We start from the raw sequence: 19820 nt of genomic DNA, 5'->3' as shown, positions 1-19820 counted from the left end.
AGGTCATGGAAGACGATTTTGATAGGAGTACTTTTTTTGTGACCAAATGATGGACATGTTAGATAACAATATTATCCAATTAGAAGAAGTTATGTTTTCTGATGAGTGTACTTTTTCACTTAACGATCATGCTAATCGGCAAAATTGCCGCTACTGTGCCACGGAAAATCCTCACTGGATGAGAGAAGAACACACTCAATACCCTCAAAAGGTTAATGTTTGGGCAGGGATTGTAGGAAACAATATCATTGGTCCCTTTTTCATTGAGGGCAACTTGAATGGCAACAATTATTTGGCACTACTTCAAAATGATGTCATTCTAACGTTGGCAAATTTATATCCTGAGCCAAGAAACCCTCAAGTTCCAGCGAATACGATATGGTTTCAGCAGGATGGAGCACCACCATATTACCAACTTAATGTCCGGCAGTACCTCGATACAATATTTCCCAATCGGTGGATAGGGAGGCGAGGATCGATTGAATGGCCAGCGCGATCACCTGATCTTACATTATTAGATTTCTTTTTATGGGGATATGTGAAGAGCCATGTCTACAAAACTAAACCTTCTGATTTAAATGACTTAAAAGAACGAATAACGCTTGCGATTAGGTCGATCACGCCTGTTATGTTAAGTAATGTTAGAAGACAGTTTTATTTGAGATTAGGATGTTGCCAAGACGTTCGCAGTGAACATTTTGAACATCTACTTCATTAACATTCATAGTTCTTTTTCGTGTTCTACATTTTATTACGTTTTGCATTACATTTTAGTTTTTGATTGTATTGTAGCGAATTTCGGTAACCACAAGATTTTAATTTATTTCATCTTAATTAATCTTAATAAACTTGAAAGCGACAACAATTTTGAATGGAGAATGAAAAGACCTTTCAAATGATATATCACAAGCCTATACTTCCTATTTTAAAAATTGGGGGTTGTACATGTCATTCTAAGGGGGTTGAAGGTAGGGGTTGCATTTTCACGTTAAAGAATGTCAAGTTATAATTTAAATTTGACGTGTTTTGGGATTTTTTATAAATATGTACAGTAACCTAAATAATGAATTTATTCCATTTGGCTTTTACACACTGTATTTTGTTACTGTAAAATTTGTAAAACCCGCTAATAACCTTTGATGGTTGATGCGGCAATTCTAAATAAAAAAAAAATATAATAAAACTATGCTTTTATAGAATATAAATGCAATATACACTGTATGAATGTTTAATATTGATTTTAACTCCTATTATGCAATATTATTTAATTCGAACATTACTAGTTTTTCACTATATAAATTTTACTTTAAAATTAATTAAGTAATTAATTTTGTAGATATGCAACCTGCGTCAAAATTCTCCCCTAATGAAAAATTAGCGACACACTAATTTTCCAACGTGTGGTCATATACAATTATATAAATTTTTCACTCCGCTGGATTGGTGTAAAATAATAAATGACCTAATTTATATTATGAACATTTGCATCGTGTTTTCTAGCCACACGGGACGTATACATAGCGGTAAAATAAAGTATACTTATCTAATCTATTTATAAAATATGACAAACCGACTAAAACTCATATCTAAATAACGTTCATGTATCATAAATGCTTTAATTTACTGTTTGAAGTCATAAAATTAAATAAATGGTTGTACAAGGAAATTGTGAAAACTCATAGTAAAAAAATGTTGCTGTAGAAAATGATACAGTGTGTTATAGTTATTTTTTTTTGTTTTCGTTTTGTGCTAATAATAATTTCACTATTAATATCTTTATTGTTACCAATATCCGTACACCAATAACTTTGGACAAGGATATATATTATTTTTGTACAATCTGTGAATAAGTCGATAAATCAAAAATATAAGCTTTTCAGTATGGCCATTTTAAACATTTTAATAGTTTTGAAGAATAAAAAATTTAGGTTTAGTTTCGTATTCGTAGAAATTGTTGGGTAATCATGCAACGAATGACGTACCTACATACTTATGAGCTGTGAGTATATAACTTATGCTTAAAAAATCGAATTTACCCACTTATTCACAAAAAATTTCTGTGTTCTTATTGAGTTACCGAATTATTGTACTTAAATTCCAGGACAAAACATTGGATTGGAAAACATTTAATTGGACAATAGAACTAAAAACTACTGATTATCTGCATCAAACTCTTTCAAATCGGGGCTCAAGTCTTGCATATCTGTAGTGGGCAAATTTCGGTAAAAATTATAAAAAACTTTATCGATGAGCGGCAAAAGATCAAGTAGGTCTTTCTTTTTCTCCTTACTACCTAGCAGAAGCTTGTCTGTGACTTGGAACTTGGAACAATGTGCTTGGTACAACGTGTTTTCCCCTTCCTCTTCTTCATATATTTACAGATTTAAAAGGACTGGAGACGTCTAAACTATGTTTATATTTCACTTTTTCAATTTTATTATTATACCTACTGAAACCACTGCACTGCCTGCCACAGGTACTTTTCTCCATCAGTGTTAACAACTATTAATGCTTCTTTTCCTAGACTGTTGAAATACAAGAAATCTTCTGGTTTCATTGCCACTACTTTAAATGGTTTCTTCCTTTTGGAGGATCTTACCATCTGATATCAGTCATTAGGGTGATTGATCTTAATGTGTGTTCTCTTCTTTTATTTCGCTATAAGAGCATGATCCGTATCATACTCCATGTGAGTATATTATTATTATTATATTTTCCAGTCTCTAATTATTAAGAACTGCACGGCGCAGGAAGAAAAATCTATGTAATATATAATCCATATTAACTATAATGTACAATATTTAATTCTGTCTGGTCTAGTTTGTAACTTCATCATCTATAATTAAAGACTTGAAATAAATTATGGGGTAAGTGGAAAAATCATTATTTCGAAATAATCGATTTTTTTTCTTCCACAATGAATGTATTAGAAATATCTTTCCCAAAATTAAACATAGGTTTATTTAAGTGAATCATGTTTTTGTGCATTAAATAATTTTGCGACCTTTTTGTAAAATAATTGAAGGGGTGAGTGGATGAAGGGAGTAAGTAACAAAAGTAAGTTTTTGAGAAATTTAACTCCAAAGTTTTATTGCTGGAACTTTTTTATTAATCGATTTTTTTAACCGATTTTTTTTATTCTCACAGGTAGGATATGTATAAATTTTATTGTAAAAACAAAAATCCCCCCGATTTTTAAAAACTTATTTGAAAAATATATATTTGTACTTACCTCTTTTATCCAAAAACTTTTTTGTGTTAGAAATTATGTCTATGCCAAAATGAAGGGGGTATGTGGACTTACCTCCTTTATCTAGGATAAATATTTGCATTTTCTTTTGAATAAGCGCTATAATCAGGAAAAAAATAACATGGATGTCAAGTAAACACTTATATTTTTGGTTTTACAAAGGAATGACAAACACTGAATTTCTAAGTAGCTTTTGAATCAGTCTAAGGATATTGTACCACCTTCTTAAAATTTTTGTTGCTCTATGATGGCTTCATACCACTTATCCCTTTCTGGAATGAAGCAAAGCTGTTCTTTTAGATTGTCTACCTTTTCTTTGCTTAAGGATCCAGTATTTTGGATATGTCTTCGAATGTTGAATTCTTCAGGTAGAAGGGATGGAAAACTTTTCTGCTTGAGGATACATACCATTTTGAAAGGTGTTTAGTAATCGTAAGACTCCTTGAAAAGGTGTGTTCCAAAGACATCTACGCGAATCCACTTGATTCCAGTTTTGAAATTAACCTTTTCAGTAAGAAGATCTTTTTTTCTATTCATTAGTTTCATGGTCTTCATAATATTTTCCGTGTCTCTAAAGTGATGTTGCATGTCTATCACCATATTTTTCTTGGTTGAAGAAACAATCACATCACGATATTCATCAGGGATGTAAATGTTTTGATGTTTCTTTAGTCGTTTCTCAATACGTCCAAATGCTCTATCCGAGTCTAAGTACGAGTGTCCTACCTCTGGAAACTTGTGCTCAATCGTTTTAAAGATGCCTTTGCCCACAAGATACTGAAACAAACATACCATCAAAAAAATTTTATTTTGCCGGCAGACGAGTCCGTCCACAAAATTAGATGATCTCTTACTTTGAAGGCTGGATCCACTTCGATTGTTCGTAGAAAACAACTAAAAATTTTCTAGCTACCTCTGGAAGCTTGATTTTCCGTCCATGTGCAGAAAACAGTTTTTTCCACATTTTTGGTTATTATGTAAATACCTAAGTTGTAAAACCACATTTGTCTAAGATAAAAGGCTTTGGAGGTACTAAGCCTAGGTAGGGGCATAGTTTGCTGTAGATCCAATGTTACATACACAGTGTTATCTGATTTGCTAGCAAATTCTCTATCTGCTTTTTGAGATTCAAACGCTGATTTGTAATTTTCAGTGTGCTCTTCATTACTTTTGCCAGAAGCGCATGTGCTACGTGTATCACTTTTGGGATAACCAAAAGACAGATTAAATTCATTATTAAAAATGAATCTCTTTTATTTGAAATTTTTCATTTCTTCCATCAGTTCGGCATTTGTCTAGGTAAAGTTTATGCATTCTAGGGATCAAAAGTTGCGGTGAAAGATATTTTTTGTGAATATTACAATGCCTGGAGTAGTGCGACTCTTCTGCTGGGAAACTGGAAATATGCTCAACGACGTAAGCAGCAACTTCAGCATGGGTCTTGTTAGGTCTGACTGCGTGTTTCCCCTTCTGTCCGGCTCAGGAGCATTTTTCCCTGATTTTATTGAAGTTTGGAATCAGTTTTTCAAGCTGATTGCAAACAAGGAAATGAAAGCCCGTTTGCATACGGTAGTTTGCCGGCCACTACAACTTAAATTGTATTGGTAGGTGGCAGTTTTATGCTTTAATGTTCCAGTTTTCTTTCTCATTGGTTCTCTTTTTTTAATGTTCTTAAAAAGATGGCATTTTTTTGCATTTACATCTAGTTTTTTAGCAGTTTTTATTCTCTGTGGTATGGATGAAGGAAGTAAGTACTTTATCTTGTTACTTACCTCCTTTATTCACTAGATATTTAAAGTAGTATGGTCAATTACCTCCTTCATACGCTGGCTATCTCAGTTATTTTAAATCATAGAAGGCTGGGGATAAGTGGAAAATTTAATTTAGCACTTACCACCTTCATCTATGTGGATAACTCATTTTCTTCAAAAATGTCACTTACTCCCTTCATCCACTCACCCCTTCAATTGTAAAAAATAAAACAGCTATAAAATCTTAGAATGTGCTAAGTGCCATCACACAATATAAAATATTGGGCTAAGTAATAATGAAAAACACAAAAATGTAGGTTCTAAGCAGTATTGGGATTAAATAGGTCTTCATAAAATTTTCTATTTTCTTTCTTCAAATAAGGAACCATTGCCAACAAGTTTTGTTTCTTTTTTCAGAAATTCTACTCTGGCAGATCTATTTAGGAACAGTCATTTCTGTAATAAATTAAAATAAGGTTAAATGCTCGAATAAATGAACTTTGAAAAATTAAAAGCAAATATCGAGCACAATTTTAATAATCAAATCTTTCCCAAGTACTTTCGCTTGCAACAGCATCATCAGGGGCATTTCATCAAATTTGGGCTATCCAGTAAGCGCAGAATGTAATAAACATGAAATAAAACATAAATTGTACATAACACTACACTAAAACAAGGACAAACTGTTTAAAATTATTCAAAAATTATTCTATGCTACATTCTTGTCGGCAACAGGAGAGAGAATGTTGCCTTTCTACCCCTTGCAAACTAAATAAATCCATAAAAACAATAACATTTTATTTTTATTTTGTCCGGCACAGTTGTCGCTCCAAATTGTTACTTTTCGTTTCTGTGTCCGTATATTAGTGAATGCTTTCAACACACACGACGCAATTTCATTCTCTCCACGTCCTGTTATACCCTCATGCCACAAAAACATGAATCCAGTGTTATTGTCCCCTAGGTGAACACAAAGGTTGTAGTTGGAAAGTCGCATATAATACCTTTGACTATGAGTTAGAGTTGGCAATGACAAAAACCTGCTGTAGATTCATAGAAACTGTCATGGTGTCACTCGTGGGTTTCTGACAATTCTGACGGTCTTTTCTCATTGCTTCTACAGCTGCTTCAGCTTTTAGATGGTGAAGTTCAAACTTAAATTGGGCATCTTTCTGTGTGGGATCTTTTGTTTGCATGTGCAGTAAATCACAGGTAACACAGGTATCCGTTCTAGGCTTACGAAAGCTTACACTGGGAAAATTATTTTTGAAAATAAAAACGATAGCTCACTGCTAAATCAGGATAAGCTTCCTTATTGCCATCTAAAGTATATTTATATTGAGATCGGAGCTCAGATACTATTTCTCGCTTTTTAAACGGTTGTAATATCCCACGTCTCTGGGAAACTTGTTTATGTGCTCGATAACCAATACTCTATCTTCCGTCATAAACTTTCTATACTGCAGTTTATTACCTCTCCTTTCCTAATAAACTGAATCTCCTTTTTTTCAACTTAGCTAATGTTTCAATTTGTCTTGGAGTTATTCCAAACATCGCGCAAAATGTCTTCCTACATACCTGTAAAATGTTGCCTTCTCCGTTGGGCAATGTGAAGGAAAGCGTAACCTGTCTCTAACTGTCTTCTGATCAAAACAGTACGGCAAAATAGCATATGTATTTTGCAGTACATTATCATTCAAACCATAAAATTCGTGAAAAAGCCTCAATTTTTGTTCATACTGTATCTCTTTACATAGGAAGCATTTGCACAATATCTAAAACAAAATTTCAGAATAACTACTGCTCAAAAATAAAAACAATATTCGACTAATCTTAATTTCAGAATAACTACTGCCCAAAAATAAAAACAATATTCGACTAATCTTATTTTCAGAAGGCAGCTTGGCAGGAACTTTTTTATTATTTTTTTTTTGTATAGTACTCTTCTCCAGCATTTCTTTTTTTCTGCCTTTCTTTTGCTCATTGCTCTTTGTAGCGTCAGCATTCATTCTTTATGATTTTAAGATTATACAGAACGAGACAAACAATAACAATTTTACTAATATAACATCAAAACAGTACTTAAACTGTCATATTTATTGACACTTACCACATTTTTTTCCGGCGACGTTGTGGCGATTGACAAACACGCACTATGTTGCGAATTTTTTAAGTACGTAATAATAACCCGGCGAATTAGAGCATTATATAGGTTGTTGGTTATGATTAGACTTCGGCAAATATGCAAATAAAAATGTAGAAAATATGCGCATAAATATGCACGTGTTTACCCGAAAATATGCAAATATTTTACAAAATATGCATACAAATAAATAAAAAAATCGTAAAATAGTAACAATTTTATTTAAAAAAAAAGTGTACATAACTAAATATTTCCTACTATTCATTAAGATTTACATTTATTTTAAGTAACTAAATCATTTTTAAGTATGAATAAACTTATTTAGAATTATGGTAACAATAAATGACCAAGTGGTGTTCAAAATTTTCTAACAAAAACTTGTGGCTTCTGTCTGAGTACATATATTTATATATGGAAAAACTTCGTTCAACATCAACTGATGTAACGGGAGCATTTTTCAAACTAACCAAAACATTTGGTTCTAAATTAATTGTTTCCGAAATATTTCCAGCTAGAACACTGACTACTTCAGAAAGAATATGGTAACCTTTATTTTTTTCCATAGTAGCTTCAAATTTTTTTAAAATATCTTTTCCAATATTACCTCTAACGTTCCGACAACATGACGCAAATTCTTTTATTAATGCTGTACTTTCGAACAATGACAGTTTTGGTGATTCTAACTGAGTAATTGTTTTTTGAGCAAAACTAAAATTTGATTTTATAAATGAAAGTTCTTGTTGAAGCAAGTTACTCTGAAAAATTTGTTTAGAATCCAAAAACAATTGGGAACTTTCATCTGTTAACGTATCAATTATGTTCTTTATTTTAACAAAATAATCTGCATAAAAATTAGCTGCTTCTAACCATGTTCCCCATCGCGTTAAAATAGGTTGTGGTGGAAGAGGAATGTTAGGTAGCATTTCTTTATAAAGTTGAATTCTTATAGGAGATTTAAGAAATACTTTTTTGACACTGGATATCATGGTATTTACAAGAGGAAACTTTTTTCGTATTTCCTCTGCAACTCTGTTTAATCCATGCGCTACACAAGTAACATGTATTAAATCTGGGAAAAATATTTTTAAATTTTGTCCTGTTTTCACCATATAAGGAGCAGCATCCGATAAAATAAGCAGTAATTTATTAGAAGGAATAGTTGTCGGAAGAAAAAAAGTTGCTAATGTTTCTTGTATAAAACGCGAAATTGTTAAAGCATTTGTTTTCTCAAGTTGCTGGCATGAAATAAGATGAGATTTTGGTAAGGTATCTTCTTTAAGAACACCAATCAATAAATGAGCAATATACTTTCCTGAGGAATCAGTGGTTTCGTCTACAGATATGTGAAAATAATTATCTGCAATTTCTTCCTTAATATTAATTAACACCGACGAGTATAGCCCGTTCACATTATTTCTTCTTAGAGACCGATCACTTGGAACATTAAGTTTGCAATATTTTTTTACAAACGAACTAAAATTTACATTTGCTAATTTTGAAAGCGGTATGTTTGCAGACACTAATGCGCGACACAAGTCTTCATTAAAAGTTTCTTGCTCATCTAATTTTTTTGAAGTAGATTGGAAACATTTAGCCATTGAAGTTTGATGTTTTCCTCCTATTTTTCCTTTTTTTGCAATGTGTGAAGCAGTTCTCACATGTTGGTCTATCTGAAATTTCTTCTCACATGCTATCTATAAATAAAAATAAAAACCTTTATTTTAACCCAACCTTTAAAATATAAAAATATACAAGGTGTTTTTGGTTAATCAAATAACTGGTTTGGAAAAAAAACACTCGCTAAGTGTTTTAAATGCAGTATTAATCCACAAATTAGTTTTTGTTACTAACCATTAGTACATCATATAACTTATTTTAAAATTCAACAAAAGTTTTTTTTTTGTTAATTCAATTACAATAAAAATAATTGTGTTTTAGAATAGCTGACTTCATAAAAAAAAGTAAAGGTGAAACATTTTTCTAAATACACACCATTGTATTGTACCATGGACAATTTTTTCTCACTAAAGGAAGCTATTTTTCATTTAAAAACAACCTACGAGTACTAAATTTCAAGTAAATACGTTTATTGGTTTTAAAGTTATTGTTGTTATTAACTAAAAGAATTTAATTTTTTTTAATTTTAACACCCTGTATCTCGAAAAGTAAATAAGTTTGACCCCTCATTAACTATATCGTTTTGTTCAATTTTTCGAGAAGTATCTACAGTCAAACGTTCCCAGTGTCATTTGGAAACACCCTGTATGTATGAAATATTAGATATTTAATAGAAAATATTAGATACTTACAATTTTGCCACAGACTGAACAGTAGATTTTTCCCATATCCATAGACAGCTCTTTATAAGGTTTAATCCAAGTTGAAGCACTGGTTGTTTTAGGCATTATAAAATCACAATCTTCCTTTTTGTTACGCACAACGAGTGTTTACGCTTTGAATATCAAAACAAAAATTATTTACAAATCTGAGCATCAAATTAGAAATGTTTAGGTACCTAATTCAATAAACTGGGAGATTTTGGAAAATCCCCAAATTAGGAACAAAACTATTAGCCGTTTACCTGCTGTTAAGATACAATAAATTGTAGATAGATTTGGGGATTAGATCATAAAATGCAAATGAGCGAACCCTTAGCGATTATCCAATAACTGAATGCCTCAGTGACCGAGACTTTCTAAGAATGTTGAGGGCTACTTAAATTGATCTTCTTTGAAATTGTAAATGTTTTGTACCTGTAGAGATTACGTACTTAGATCATTTCTTGATTAAAATGACTACAAAATTTTATACAAGAATTGAAATAAATTGGTATGTTTAAAAATTTTCAAATACAGTATAAAAATCTGAACTTTTATGCACTTTATGCAAACTTTTATACAAATATGCCAAAATATGAAATATTTGCATAAAATATGCACAATATGAAAAATATGCAATATGCATATTTGCCGAAGTCTAGTTATGATACTTGGAACATTTTAGAGGTATAAAATAAAAATGAGATTTTTTGGCACTTACCACATTATTTATTCCATGTCTTTAATTATCAAGTTTTTTGACTAAATTAGTATTGGATATATCTAATAAAAGTGTTTAAAAAAGATGACGTGGCGTTAAAACGTGCAAATAAACTAATAAGAATAGCAAAACGTATGATACACGCAATAACAATAAACACATACAAAAATTTGAATACTAGGTATGTAGAATCAGCGCTTTCTGTCAAAAGCACACATACAAGTCCGGAAAGTGGCAGACCGGGATATGTCAGGTAAAAATTTATGACCGACTCTTTGCCCGTATGAACCCTGCCCATTTAATTGTTTGTGTAAAATTTATACGGCGGACGCCCCACGATGTGTTTGCAGTTTCCGTAAAAAGAGACCAACAAAGCTGTGTAGGCTTATTACGCAAAAGTAAAATACTAGAAAAATTTTAACAATATGTAACATAAATTCGTAAAGTGATAATAAATTAAATTGTATTTACTTTTCGACTAAAAAAAAATAATTTTTTTGGAAGCTGTAATTTCTTTGAAAAAGATGCTATGATACTAAAATTTCGTAATTTTAGTGTCTATTTTAAATTCTCTCATAATCTTATAGTAATATTTTTCTGAAACTATTTTCTTGTGGCATCTTAATGCAATTACTATTTTTATTGGGAGTAAGCCACAATTAAGGTTCAAAATAAGTTTAATTATTAAGTTTCAATTTCCACGTCGGAAATCGTTCTCAAAATATAACAAACTTTGTTTTTTTACTTGGAGAAAAATTCTTCTAATAATTTAATTTTATCTGACTTATTCATATTGACCATTCAGACTTATATTATAATCTTTAAAGTAAACGACTTTAAAATGATATTGCCAATATTGCTAAGTTGCGTTCCTGGGACGACATTATTGTAAGATAGTTCATTCGATTACATGAAATTAACGTTAACTTTAAAGTTAGTTGCTTAAGAGACGCCAGTTGTAATGTATCGGTGCGTACTTGTTGGAGTGTTATTTACGATAATTGAAACTGCCACGTGTAATAATTTTATTTGAGTTTTTTTTAAATTTCATTTTTTGTAAAACAGGTGAGTCTGACCGATTATTTGTTAGTTTAATATTGAACTATATTTAAAATGTGTATTATAGAGTAAGAACTACTGCTGTAGTCTGCTTATTTTAAACAACACAGGCTGGTCCATCTGTCCTCCTATTTGAGGATATATGGACCACTTACGAGGAGGAGAGTTGGACCAGTATGTTTTGTTTTAGGATTATGCCCAATAAATATATTCGCAAACAAAATACACCTAAGACAGGTAACTGGATCTCTAGGGAGCGGAGTGATGCCGTAGATGCTGTAAAAAATGATGATATGGGTATTAATGAAGCCATAAAAGCATTTGGAATACCCAAAACGACTTTTGAACGTCAAATAAAAACAAACAATACGGATAAGATGAACCGATTGGGTCCAAATTGTTCTTTAGGAACTGCTCTTGAAGCTAAAATCTTTAGCCATATAAAAAAAACTACAAAAAGCAGGCTTTGCACCAAACAGAACTGAAATAAGAATCATGGCCTTTAATTTAGCTTAGCGATTAAGAATCAAGAGTTACTTATTGTCTAGTTTTAGGTAAAGCTGGATAAAATGCTTAGAACTCTTTTTGAAACGAAGACCTGAAATTTCAATTAGAAATGCTGAGAACACCTCAATTGCACGAGCTTTAGGAATGTCCAAAGAAAGAGTCGATAACTATTTTTCTGATCTCGAGAGAATTATGACCGAATATAATTTTTGTGATAAACCCGGACTCATATTTAATACTGGCGAAACAGGATTACACCTGAATACTAGAGCCGGTCAATTTCTAGCAGCAAAAGGTTCAAAATATGTTCCAAGATTAGGATGTCGGAAAAATCACCATACGTTAACAGTGACATTTACTTCGAATGGTTACAAACACACTTTTTGCCAAGAAAGCCTCCAGGCAAAACCTTATTAATAGTAGATGGCCACACATCCCATACGACAAACCTGGATCTACTAGAATTTTCAGACCAAAACGAAATAATTTTATTTTGTTTGCCATCCCACAGAACACATTACCTATAGCTTTTGGATCGTGCTTTTTTTAAGTCACTTAAAAGCAACTTTTATGGTACAGAATAACACAAACTGGGTTCTAAAACGCCTTTAGTTTGGTAAACTATTAGGTCGAATATGGAGATACTCAGCAACTGTCCAAAACGCGTCTTCTGCATTTAAATCCACGCGAAAACAGAAACAATAAATTTTTCAGTTAGATTAGAATCTCCTCAACCAGGTCCCTCTGGAATCAGTGGAAAAATATTCGTGCACGGTAGCACAAACAAGCCATCAATTACTGGTGAAGATATTACTCCCGGAAAGGCTCTTGATGAGGTAACGCCCGTGCCTGTATTTGCAGCAGCAGTAAAGAGAGTTCGTAAAAAAATAACTGGAGAGATTACTGCTTAAGACTTTTAAAATGAAGACGGATGCCTTGATTAAAAAAAGCTCAAAACCTATAAAAAAACAAAAATGTAAGAGAAAGCCGAGCGAATGGTCTATCTGAAGATAGCTCTAAACGACACTGGTACTGATGAAAACATGAGTGATATTGAAAGTGAGTGTGTTGGGTGCAACGAGGACTATCGTCAAACATGACTGTAAAAAAGATGACTGATTACAATGCATTTTTTGTAAGCGCTGGTTACATGAAACTTATACTGGCTTAGCTAATCTCTGTAACAAGTGCGGAAAATCTCTCGCTATTAAAAAGAAAAAGGTTTAGCTTGGTCGATCTCTCCTACTCCTAGTGGACCCATCTCACCTCCACAGTTGAGGAGAGATGGACCGATGACGTGCCAGTGCGTTATAATTTTTTTTAGGTTTAAGAATTATAATTTCTAGTTTTTACTTATACCAAAACAAATACCAATGTTAAGTTATGTTATACAATTTTTTTCTATTCTGATGTTTATTTAATAAAGAAACAGACTTCAGTTTTGTAAAGGTGGTCCATCTCTTCTCCCTTTACCCTATTATTCCTTGTGTATGCTGTCGGATCTCGATCTAAGTTGTTTTGTTCCATTCGGTCGATTGTTGAAAATTCCTTAGTTAACGATAAATGATAATGATTTTTTAATAACACAGATATTAACAAATGTTTCTCCTCTAAGAACGAATTTTCTTTAGAACAAATAATTTTCTCTCTATCCTGTCAGGATTTTATGATCCTCTTTCTAATATTGATGTTTGTGATCCCCAAAAGGTAATTTTCAGTTTTAGGTTTCAAGACTGTTCAAATATCTTGCGGCAGGTAAAACTTGCCACCAAATCTCTGGATAATATTTTTGAAATATGACTATTTCAGGTGAGTTTTTGATTTAAGGATACCCACAGATATTTCACTTACAGCTCCTTTTGGAAGGTATTTTTCGAGCATCAACTTTTAATTTTGTTAAGAGCAGCTTGCATGGGATGAGATATAGTCTGGTCATGATTTTACAAATGTACATATTTAATTTAATTACCAAATAATCACTTAAGTTTGTTCTGTAACTTTGACTAAGCTGAGTTAGTTATCATAGAAGATGTATTACAATTATTTATATTGTTACATTGAAATCTAATTATTTAAAGTTTGTTAAAGTATGCCAATATCAACACATCAAATAACTTTGATATCTAAAATTAAAAATTTTTAGACATTTATTAAAATCAGCTTATTTCATAAAACTAGATAACTTAACTTACAGCTTAACTTACAGCATTTAAAATAGAAGAAGAACTGTCACACTTTAACCTACATTTGTCAAGTTTACCTCTAAAATCTGATATATAACATAAAAAACTCATTGTCTCCAAGTAAGAGATGTAGTTCTTTTAAAATCCTCCTCTTTTTAAATTTAATGTCTGTTTCGTCCCCCCGTTTTTTAAGTGTTTTCTGTGTGTTTTCTGTATGTCTTAAAGTGTCTCAATTTTAATTTTTAACTTTATATATTGGACTTTACAACTATTTGCCACATATTGCAACATAACTATATCAACGAAATTTGATAATTACAAGCTGATATAATTGCACACCCACACAATTTGTACATCTATTCTTATTCATTGTCTCACAACTGTCACCTTCCAAAACAAAAATAAAAATCACACATTTTTTCATTTCAATCTCAATAAATAACACACATTTCATAAATATATCTCCAGAATAAATATAAATAACTTTAAAGCACTTAATGGTATAGAACATTACTTTCATCAAACAAACAATTACATTTACCTATCTCTACTTCATTGGATAAAATCTGTCTCGTCAAGAAATTCCCCGTTTACTGTTAAACAATTACAATAGTTGACTTGAGTTCTCCAATCAACAATGCAAGATAGTTTGAACCATGTTCTTTCAACCATCAATTAATAGAGTACCGGCATGTAAGTAATGTTTTATTTATTTGTTTATTTATTAATTCATTACAGTTTAATAGACTATTTTACCAATTTGTGGGTCTTACCTTGTCTGCTTAAACATTTTATTCATTTTGAAAAACCACAGACATGTAATATTGGCATAATTACTGTAATTTATATAATTTATATCACCTATCTTTGTTTTATCTTTATTAGACAACACCCTAATATGGGTTTATTATTTTCAGCATTTATTTAACATTGTATCGTGACCTGAAGATGCTTTGCATATTGTAGAAAGCGAAACCGGTCGTCTGATTAGTTAAATTAAATTGTTTGTGAGTAAGTCTAATTTATTATTTCTTTTACCTTTTGAAATGGACTCACACAAGCAACACATTCATGATTTATTAACAAGTATACCTTTTTTTGTAAAATAATGTATCTTTAATATTTTTTATCACAATCACCGGTAATTTAAAAAGTAAAAAAGTTAAGTGAAAGTGTTTGCCACATGTGTGGCATATGTGGCGCCTTCTATCAGCTACATTAAAGTTTGCATTAGATTACAATTTTTAAAAGAAAAATTAAAATAATTTCCACTTTTATTCTTTTTGTACAATTACCTAAGGACCAACATGTATATATATATATATATATATATATATATATATATATATATATATATATATATATATATATATATATATATATATGCAGTGATTTTTAGTTCACAGCTGATCAAATAATTTTTAATTACTCTTTTGATGGATCAACTCCATCCACTCGGCGTACCTAACGAACTTATCTCAATTTGTGCATCGTTGACTCTGTGACATGAACACAACCCCGTAGATATATCAGTAATGCATTAAGCACTGAATTGTAGTGCTCTTCATAAATTAAGGACGCCTAATTCTGGGTACTCAACTGAATGCTTCATTAACAGATACATGCTGTTTACATCATAGAGCGTTACAAAGACGTCACAGACGGGTAGTTAAAGGGATATTTGAATGGACAAATAGGACCCTTTACATACATTATGAAATTATTATGGTATTGACGCTTTTAACTAATATACATTGTCGTTCTAAGTAACGGGAAACGAAATCGTTTTGACACTGTTTTAAAACATGTAAAATTGCTGGACCAAAAATTGTAAAAAAGTTTTTCGTAGGAAATTACCACTGCTTCAGGGCTAAAATAATGGCATTTTGGATCCGCCTACTTCGCTCCTACGTGTTTTCGGTCTTACTTTATGGTGTCGAGTCCTGAACTTTGAATAAAAATGATTGATCTAAACCGCCTTTCGAGGCTTTCGATATGTGGTGCTATAGAAAAATTTTAAAAGTTTCTTGGCTGGAGAAGATTTGAAACTCCACAATACTACAAAGTTTCAGCAAGACTACTAAGGTTATAAAAGGCATCAAGAGGAGAAAGCTGGAGTACTTCTGACATGTAATTCGTTCTCTTGTCGTTTCTCTATTAGTAAGGATCGTGATTTCTTCCAATATTCCTAATAAGTTTTCTCCTTTGGTCTCTGTCTTTAACTGCTCTGAGAGCTTCGTGGAATGAGTTTCCACCTAAATTCTGAATTTGGTCGGACCATCTAGTTGGTGGTAGTCCTCTTGATCTTCTGCACGAAACGTTTTTAGAACCAATTATTCTCTCCAAACTATCGTCACCTCTACGAACCACGTGACCGAAAATTGCAGAATGCGTTGCAGATATATTGTGGACAGCCTTTTTTAACCTCGAGTTGGTTTAGAATAAAAACATTTGTTCTAGGAGCTGTCCAAGGTATGCGCAGCATTTTTCTCCAGCACTACATCTCAAAGGCATTAATTTTTGGCGCTCGCGTCCGCGAAGAAGTCAAGTCTCTGCTTCGTATAGAAATATTGAGAATATAAGGGCATTTATTAGTGTTATCTGTCTTTACAAACTGTAGTTAGGCGACTTATCGCATTTTTTGCTATACCAATATATCTCCGAACTTCTGGTTCACAGTTATTATCGGTAGTTATACTAGCTCCGAGATGGACAAAACTGTCCACTATCTGGTCATCAACATTAAATCTTCGCTTATCCACTGCTGGACATAGATCTCCCTCATAATTTTCCATCTATTTCGATCTTGTATATTTCGAATACCACTATCTGGTATTCCTGTATTATTCTGGTATTTCGTACTCAACACTTCGCAGGACATTTAACATTTCTTGCTCATTTACTGCTATTATAAGTGTAGTGTTATCAACAAATCTTAAATTGGAGCCAGCTTCATGACATGTTCGCCATAAATGTTGAATAAATCAGGTGACAACACACATTCTTGTCTAACACTCTCGGTCTTGAATTGGTTTGAGAACTTCTGATCTAATCGTACTGTTGCTATATTGGACTGTTATATACATGATCAAATGCCTTTTGGTAGTCAACGAAGCATATAATCATAGGTAGTTGAAATTCTTTAGACTTTTCAATGAGTACTTGGGTAAAATTAATACAAAAAAATATAGTTGAGCTCAAGTTAATTTTTTAATAGGTATCAAATAATCCTACGATAAAAAAAAACAATTAAAAAATATACATTTGTCAAATTTAAGTACATACCTATATTTATTGATAATTGTATTAAAACGTATTTTTTAAAATTGTGACAAATTTGTTTTATTACAATATGAATAGATTCCTCGTAGTAAGGGTTTCTGCTACAAAAATATTTATTGATCATTCCAAAGCTGGCATTTGACATAAAATTATTTGCAAATATACCTACTTATTAAAAAGTAGGCGTGAAAATGTATAAATTATTGGAAAGCTATTTACCGAACAGAAATATTAAAGTAAAAATGGTAAATGGACATAATAGAAGACATTGGTATAGAAATAAATTTTTATTGATTGCGAAATAAAACAGTCTTAGTAAGAACGCTTCTTATGCGCACGGTCTTAGCATCTAAAGTAGTCCTCGTTTCATGATGAATTCCAATTTTAAAATATTTCTCAAGAACCAATTTTAAAATATTTCTCAAGAACCAATTTTAAAAGTTGCATAGAGTGACCATCGATTGCATCTTCATCATACATATGGTTACCAAAATGCTCATAGATTGATTTTGGGACATTTTGTATGGTTTTATTAATCAAAATATTCATAAGGTTTTTAACTAGTCTGTTGTAGATATTTATAGTTTTATTAAAAAATCTGAAATATTTTTCAGCTTCCTTACAAGTTTAAATAACCAAAAAGGATGCCTTTGAAAGGTTTTTTTATACTGTTTTCTCTGTTGAAGTTTAGAGTAAGTTTCATCATTAATCAATATTATTTGAAAACCTACATAGAAAAATAAATGAGTTTTATTCATTTCACTAATTTATTGTTAATTCATGAGAAATATTAAATTAAAAAGCTACTAAACAGATCTTTTTAATCAGATGATGTCTACTTACAATTTAAAAATGTCTATACTAATTTCATGAACTAATATCTTGTTCAATACATTAATTAATATGAATAAACCCAATGGTACGCCTATGAAAGACATATTTTAAAATGTAAACACACAGGCTTCCTCAGTTCCTCATCTTAAATAATGTAAACAAACAGTACTTACAAATTAAATGAGACATTGGGATGTAAATATTTCGTTTTTTTTGCAAATGCAAAACTGTAGCACCATTATTATAATTTGTTTATTTCAATATTTACAAATATCACTTAAAATACAGCCAAAATATCGAAAAACAACTTTTCCTCATCTTGGGTAAAAAGTAAACAAACATGGACATGACATGGAACAGCATTTGAAGTTTGACGTAGAACCATAAGACAGAGAAATGTAAACACCGTTGCCATTAATAAATAGGTTTCAGTGCTTCTACATAAAATAATTGGTTGATATCTGTTATACGCTATTATTAAACGATATGCACACTATGTGCACATTTGATGTTTTAATTACAATTAAATATATTAATATAAGTAATAAATTATTATTTTGGTTTGATAGCACCTGTAGAGTATAAAATAAATATAGTAATATTTTCAGCGATACGTGAATAAGATATTTTAATAAAAAAATGTGACAACATTTGAAGGTGCTGAGAATGTGACCTAGTCAAATAATTTTGGCTTCACATTTTTATGTAAATAACTGAGTCCATCTGTGTTTATACGTCCATGGTCGTAAGATAAACACTTCTGCGTAGCAGCTATGAAATAAACTGGGAATCTCCAAAAGCGCGTCATCGTGGTACAGAAAATCCCAGTCGTTTGAACAATTTGGGGTTTATTGTAACCCGCTTGGTTTTCGACATATACAAAATATATATCTGTCGTTACTTGCCAAGTATAGTGCAGCTGAACCCAAAGGAACAAAACTGAGTATAACTTCGGTAAGATAGTTTCGAAACAAATTCAGATTTCTGCTTTAATCTGGAGCCTTCTAAAAATTGCAAGACATGACCAGACGACGATAAAGATGTTAAAAGAGACATGGGGAATCTAAAATTTGCATTCCACGACATGTCTATTCATCTAGGCAGAAATCCTAACGAATTTGTTTCTCGTACTCATACAGAGTAGATCCGAATAAAATGAAAAAGACAGAAAAGATTTGATTTCACGTTCAAAGCGTCTATGTATCTATTGATATGTATTTCGACTTAAAAAGTCTCATCAAAATAGTTATTCATAGCCGTTCTTAACGTGAAAAATAATCTTCTGTGTCTTATTAGAAGCAACAATAACATGGCTTCGTTATGGACGCAATAGCGACATCTGATAGAAAAATCGGTAAGATAGTTTCGAAACAAATTCAGATTTCTGCTTTAATCTGGAGCCTTCTAAAAATTGCAAGACATGACCAGACGACGATAAAGATGTTAAAAGAGACATGGGGAATCTAAAATTTGCATTCCACGACATGTCTATTCATCTAGGCAGAAATCCTAACGAATTTGTTTCTCGTACTCATACAGAGTAGATCCGAAAAAAATGAAAAAGACAGAAAAGATTTGATTTCACGTTCAAAGCGTCTAACAGTAACCTATCAAAACTTATTTATTATTCGAAATTATAAATATATTTAAGAAACATACTTAAAGGAAAGACGATGTCAACACGATACTACTAAAAAGGAAGTTTGAAGTATGTTAGGATAGTAAGTTGTCATGGTAGCCGCACAATATTATGCTTTACATACTATCTCTCC

The sequence above is a fragment of the Diabrotica undecimpunctata genome, chromosome 5 (assembly GCF_040954645.1).
Source record: "Diabrotica undecimpunctata isolate CICGRU chromosome 5, icDiaUnde3, whole genome shotgun sequence".
Taxonomy (NCBI): Eukaryota; Metazoa; Arthropoda; class Insecta; order Coleoptera; family Chrysomelidae; genus Diabrotica; species Diabrotica undecimpunctata.
This window is presented reverse-complemented; position numbering follows the sequence as displayed.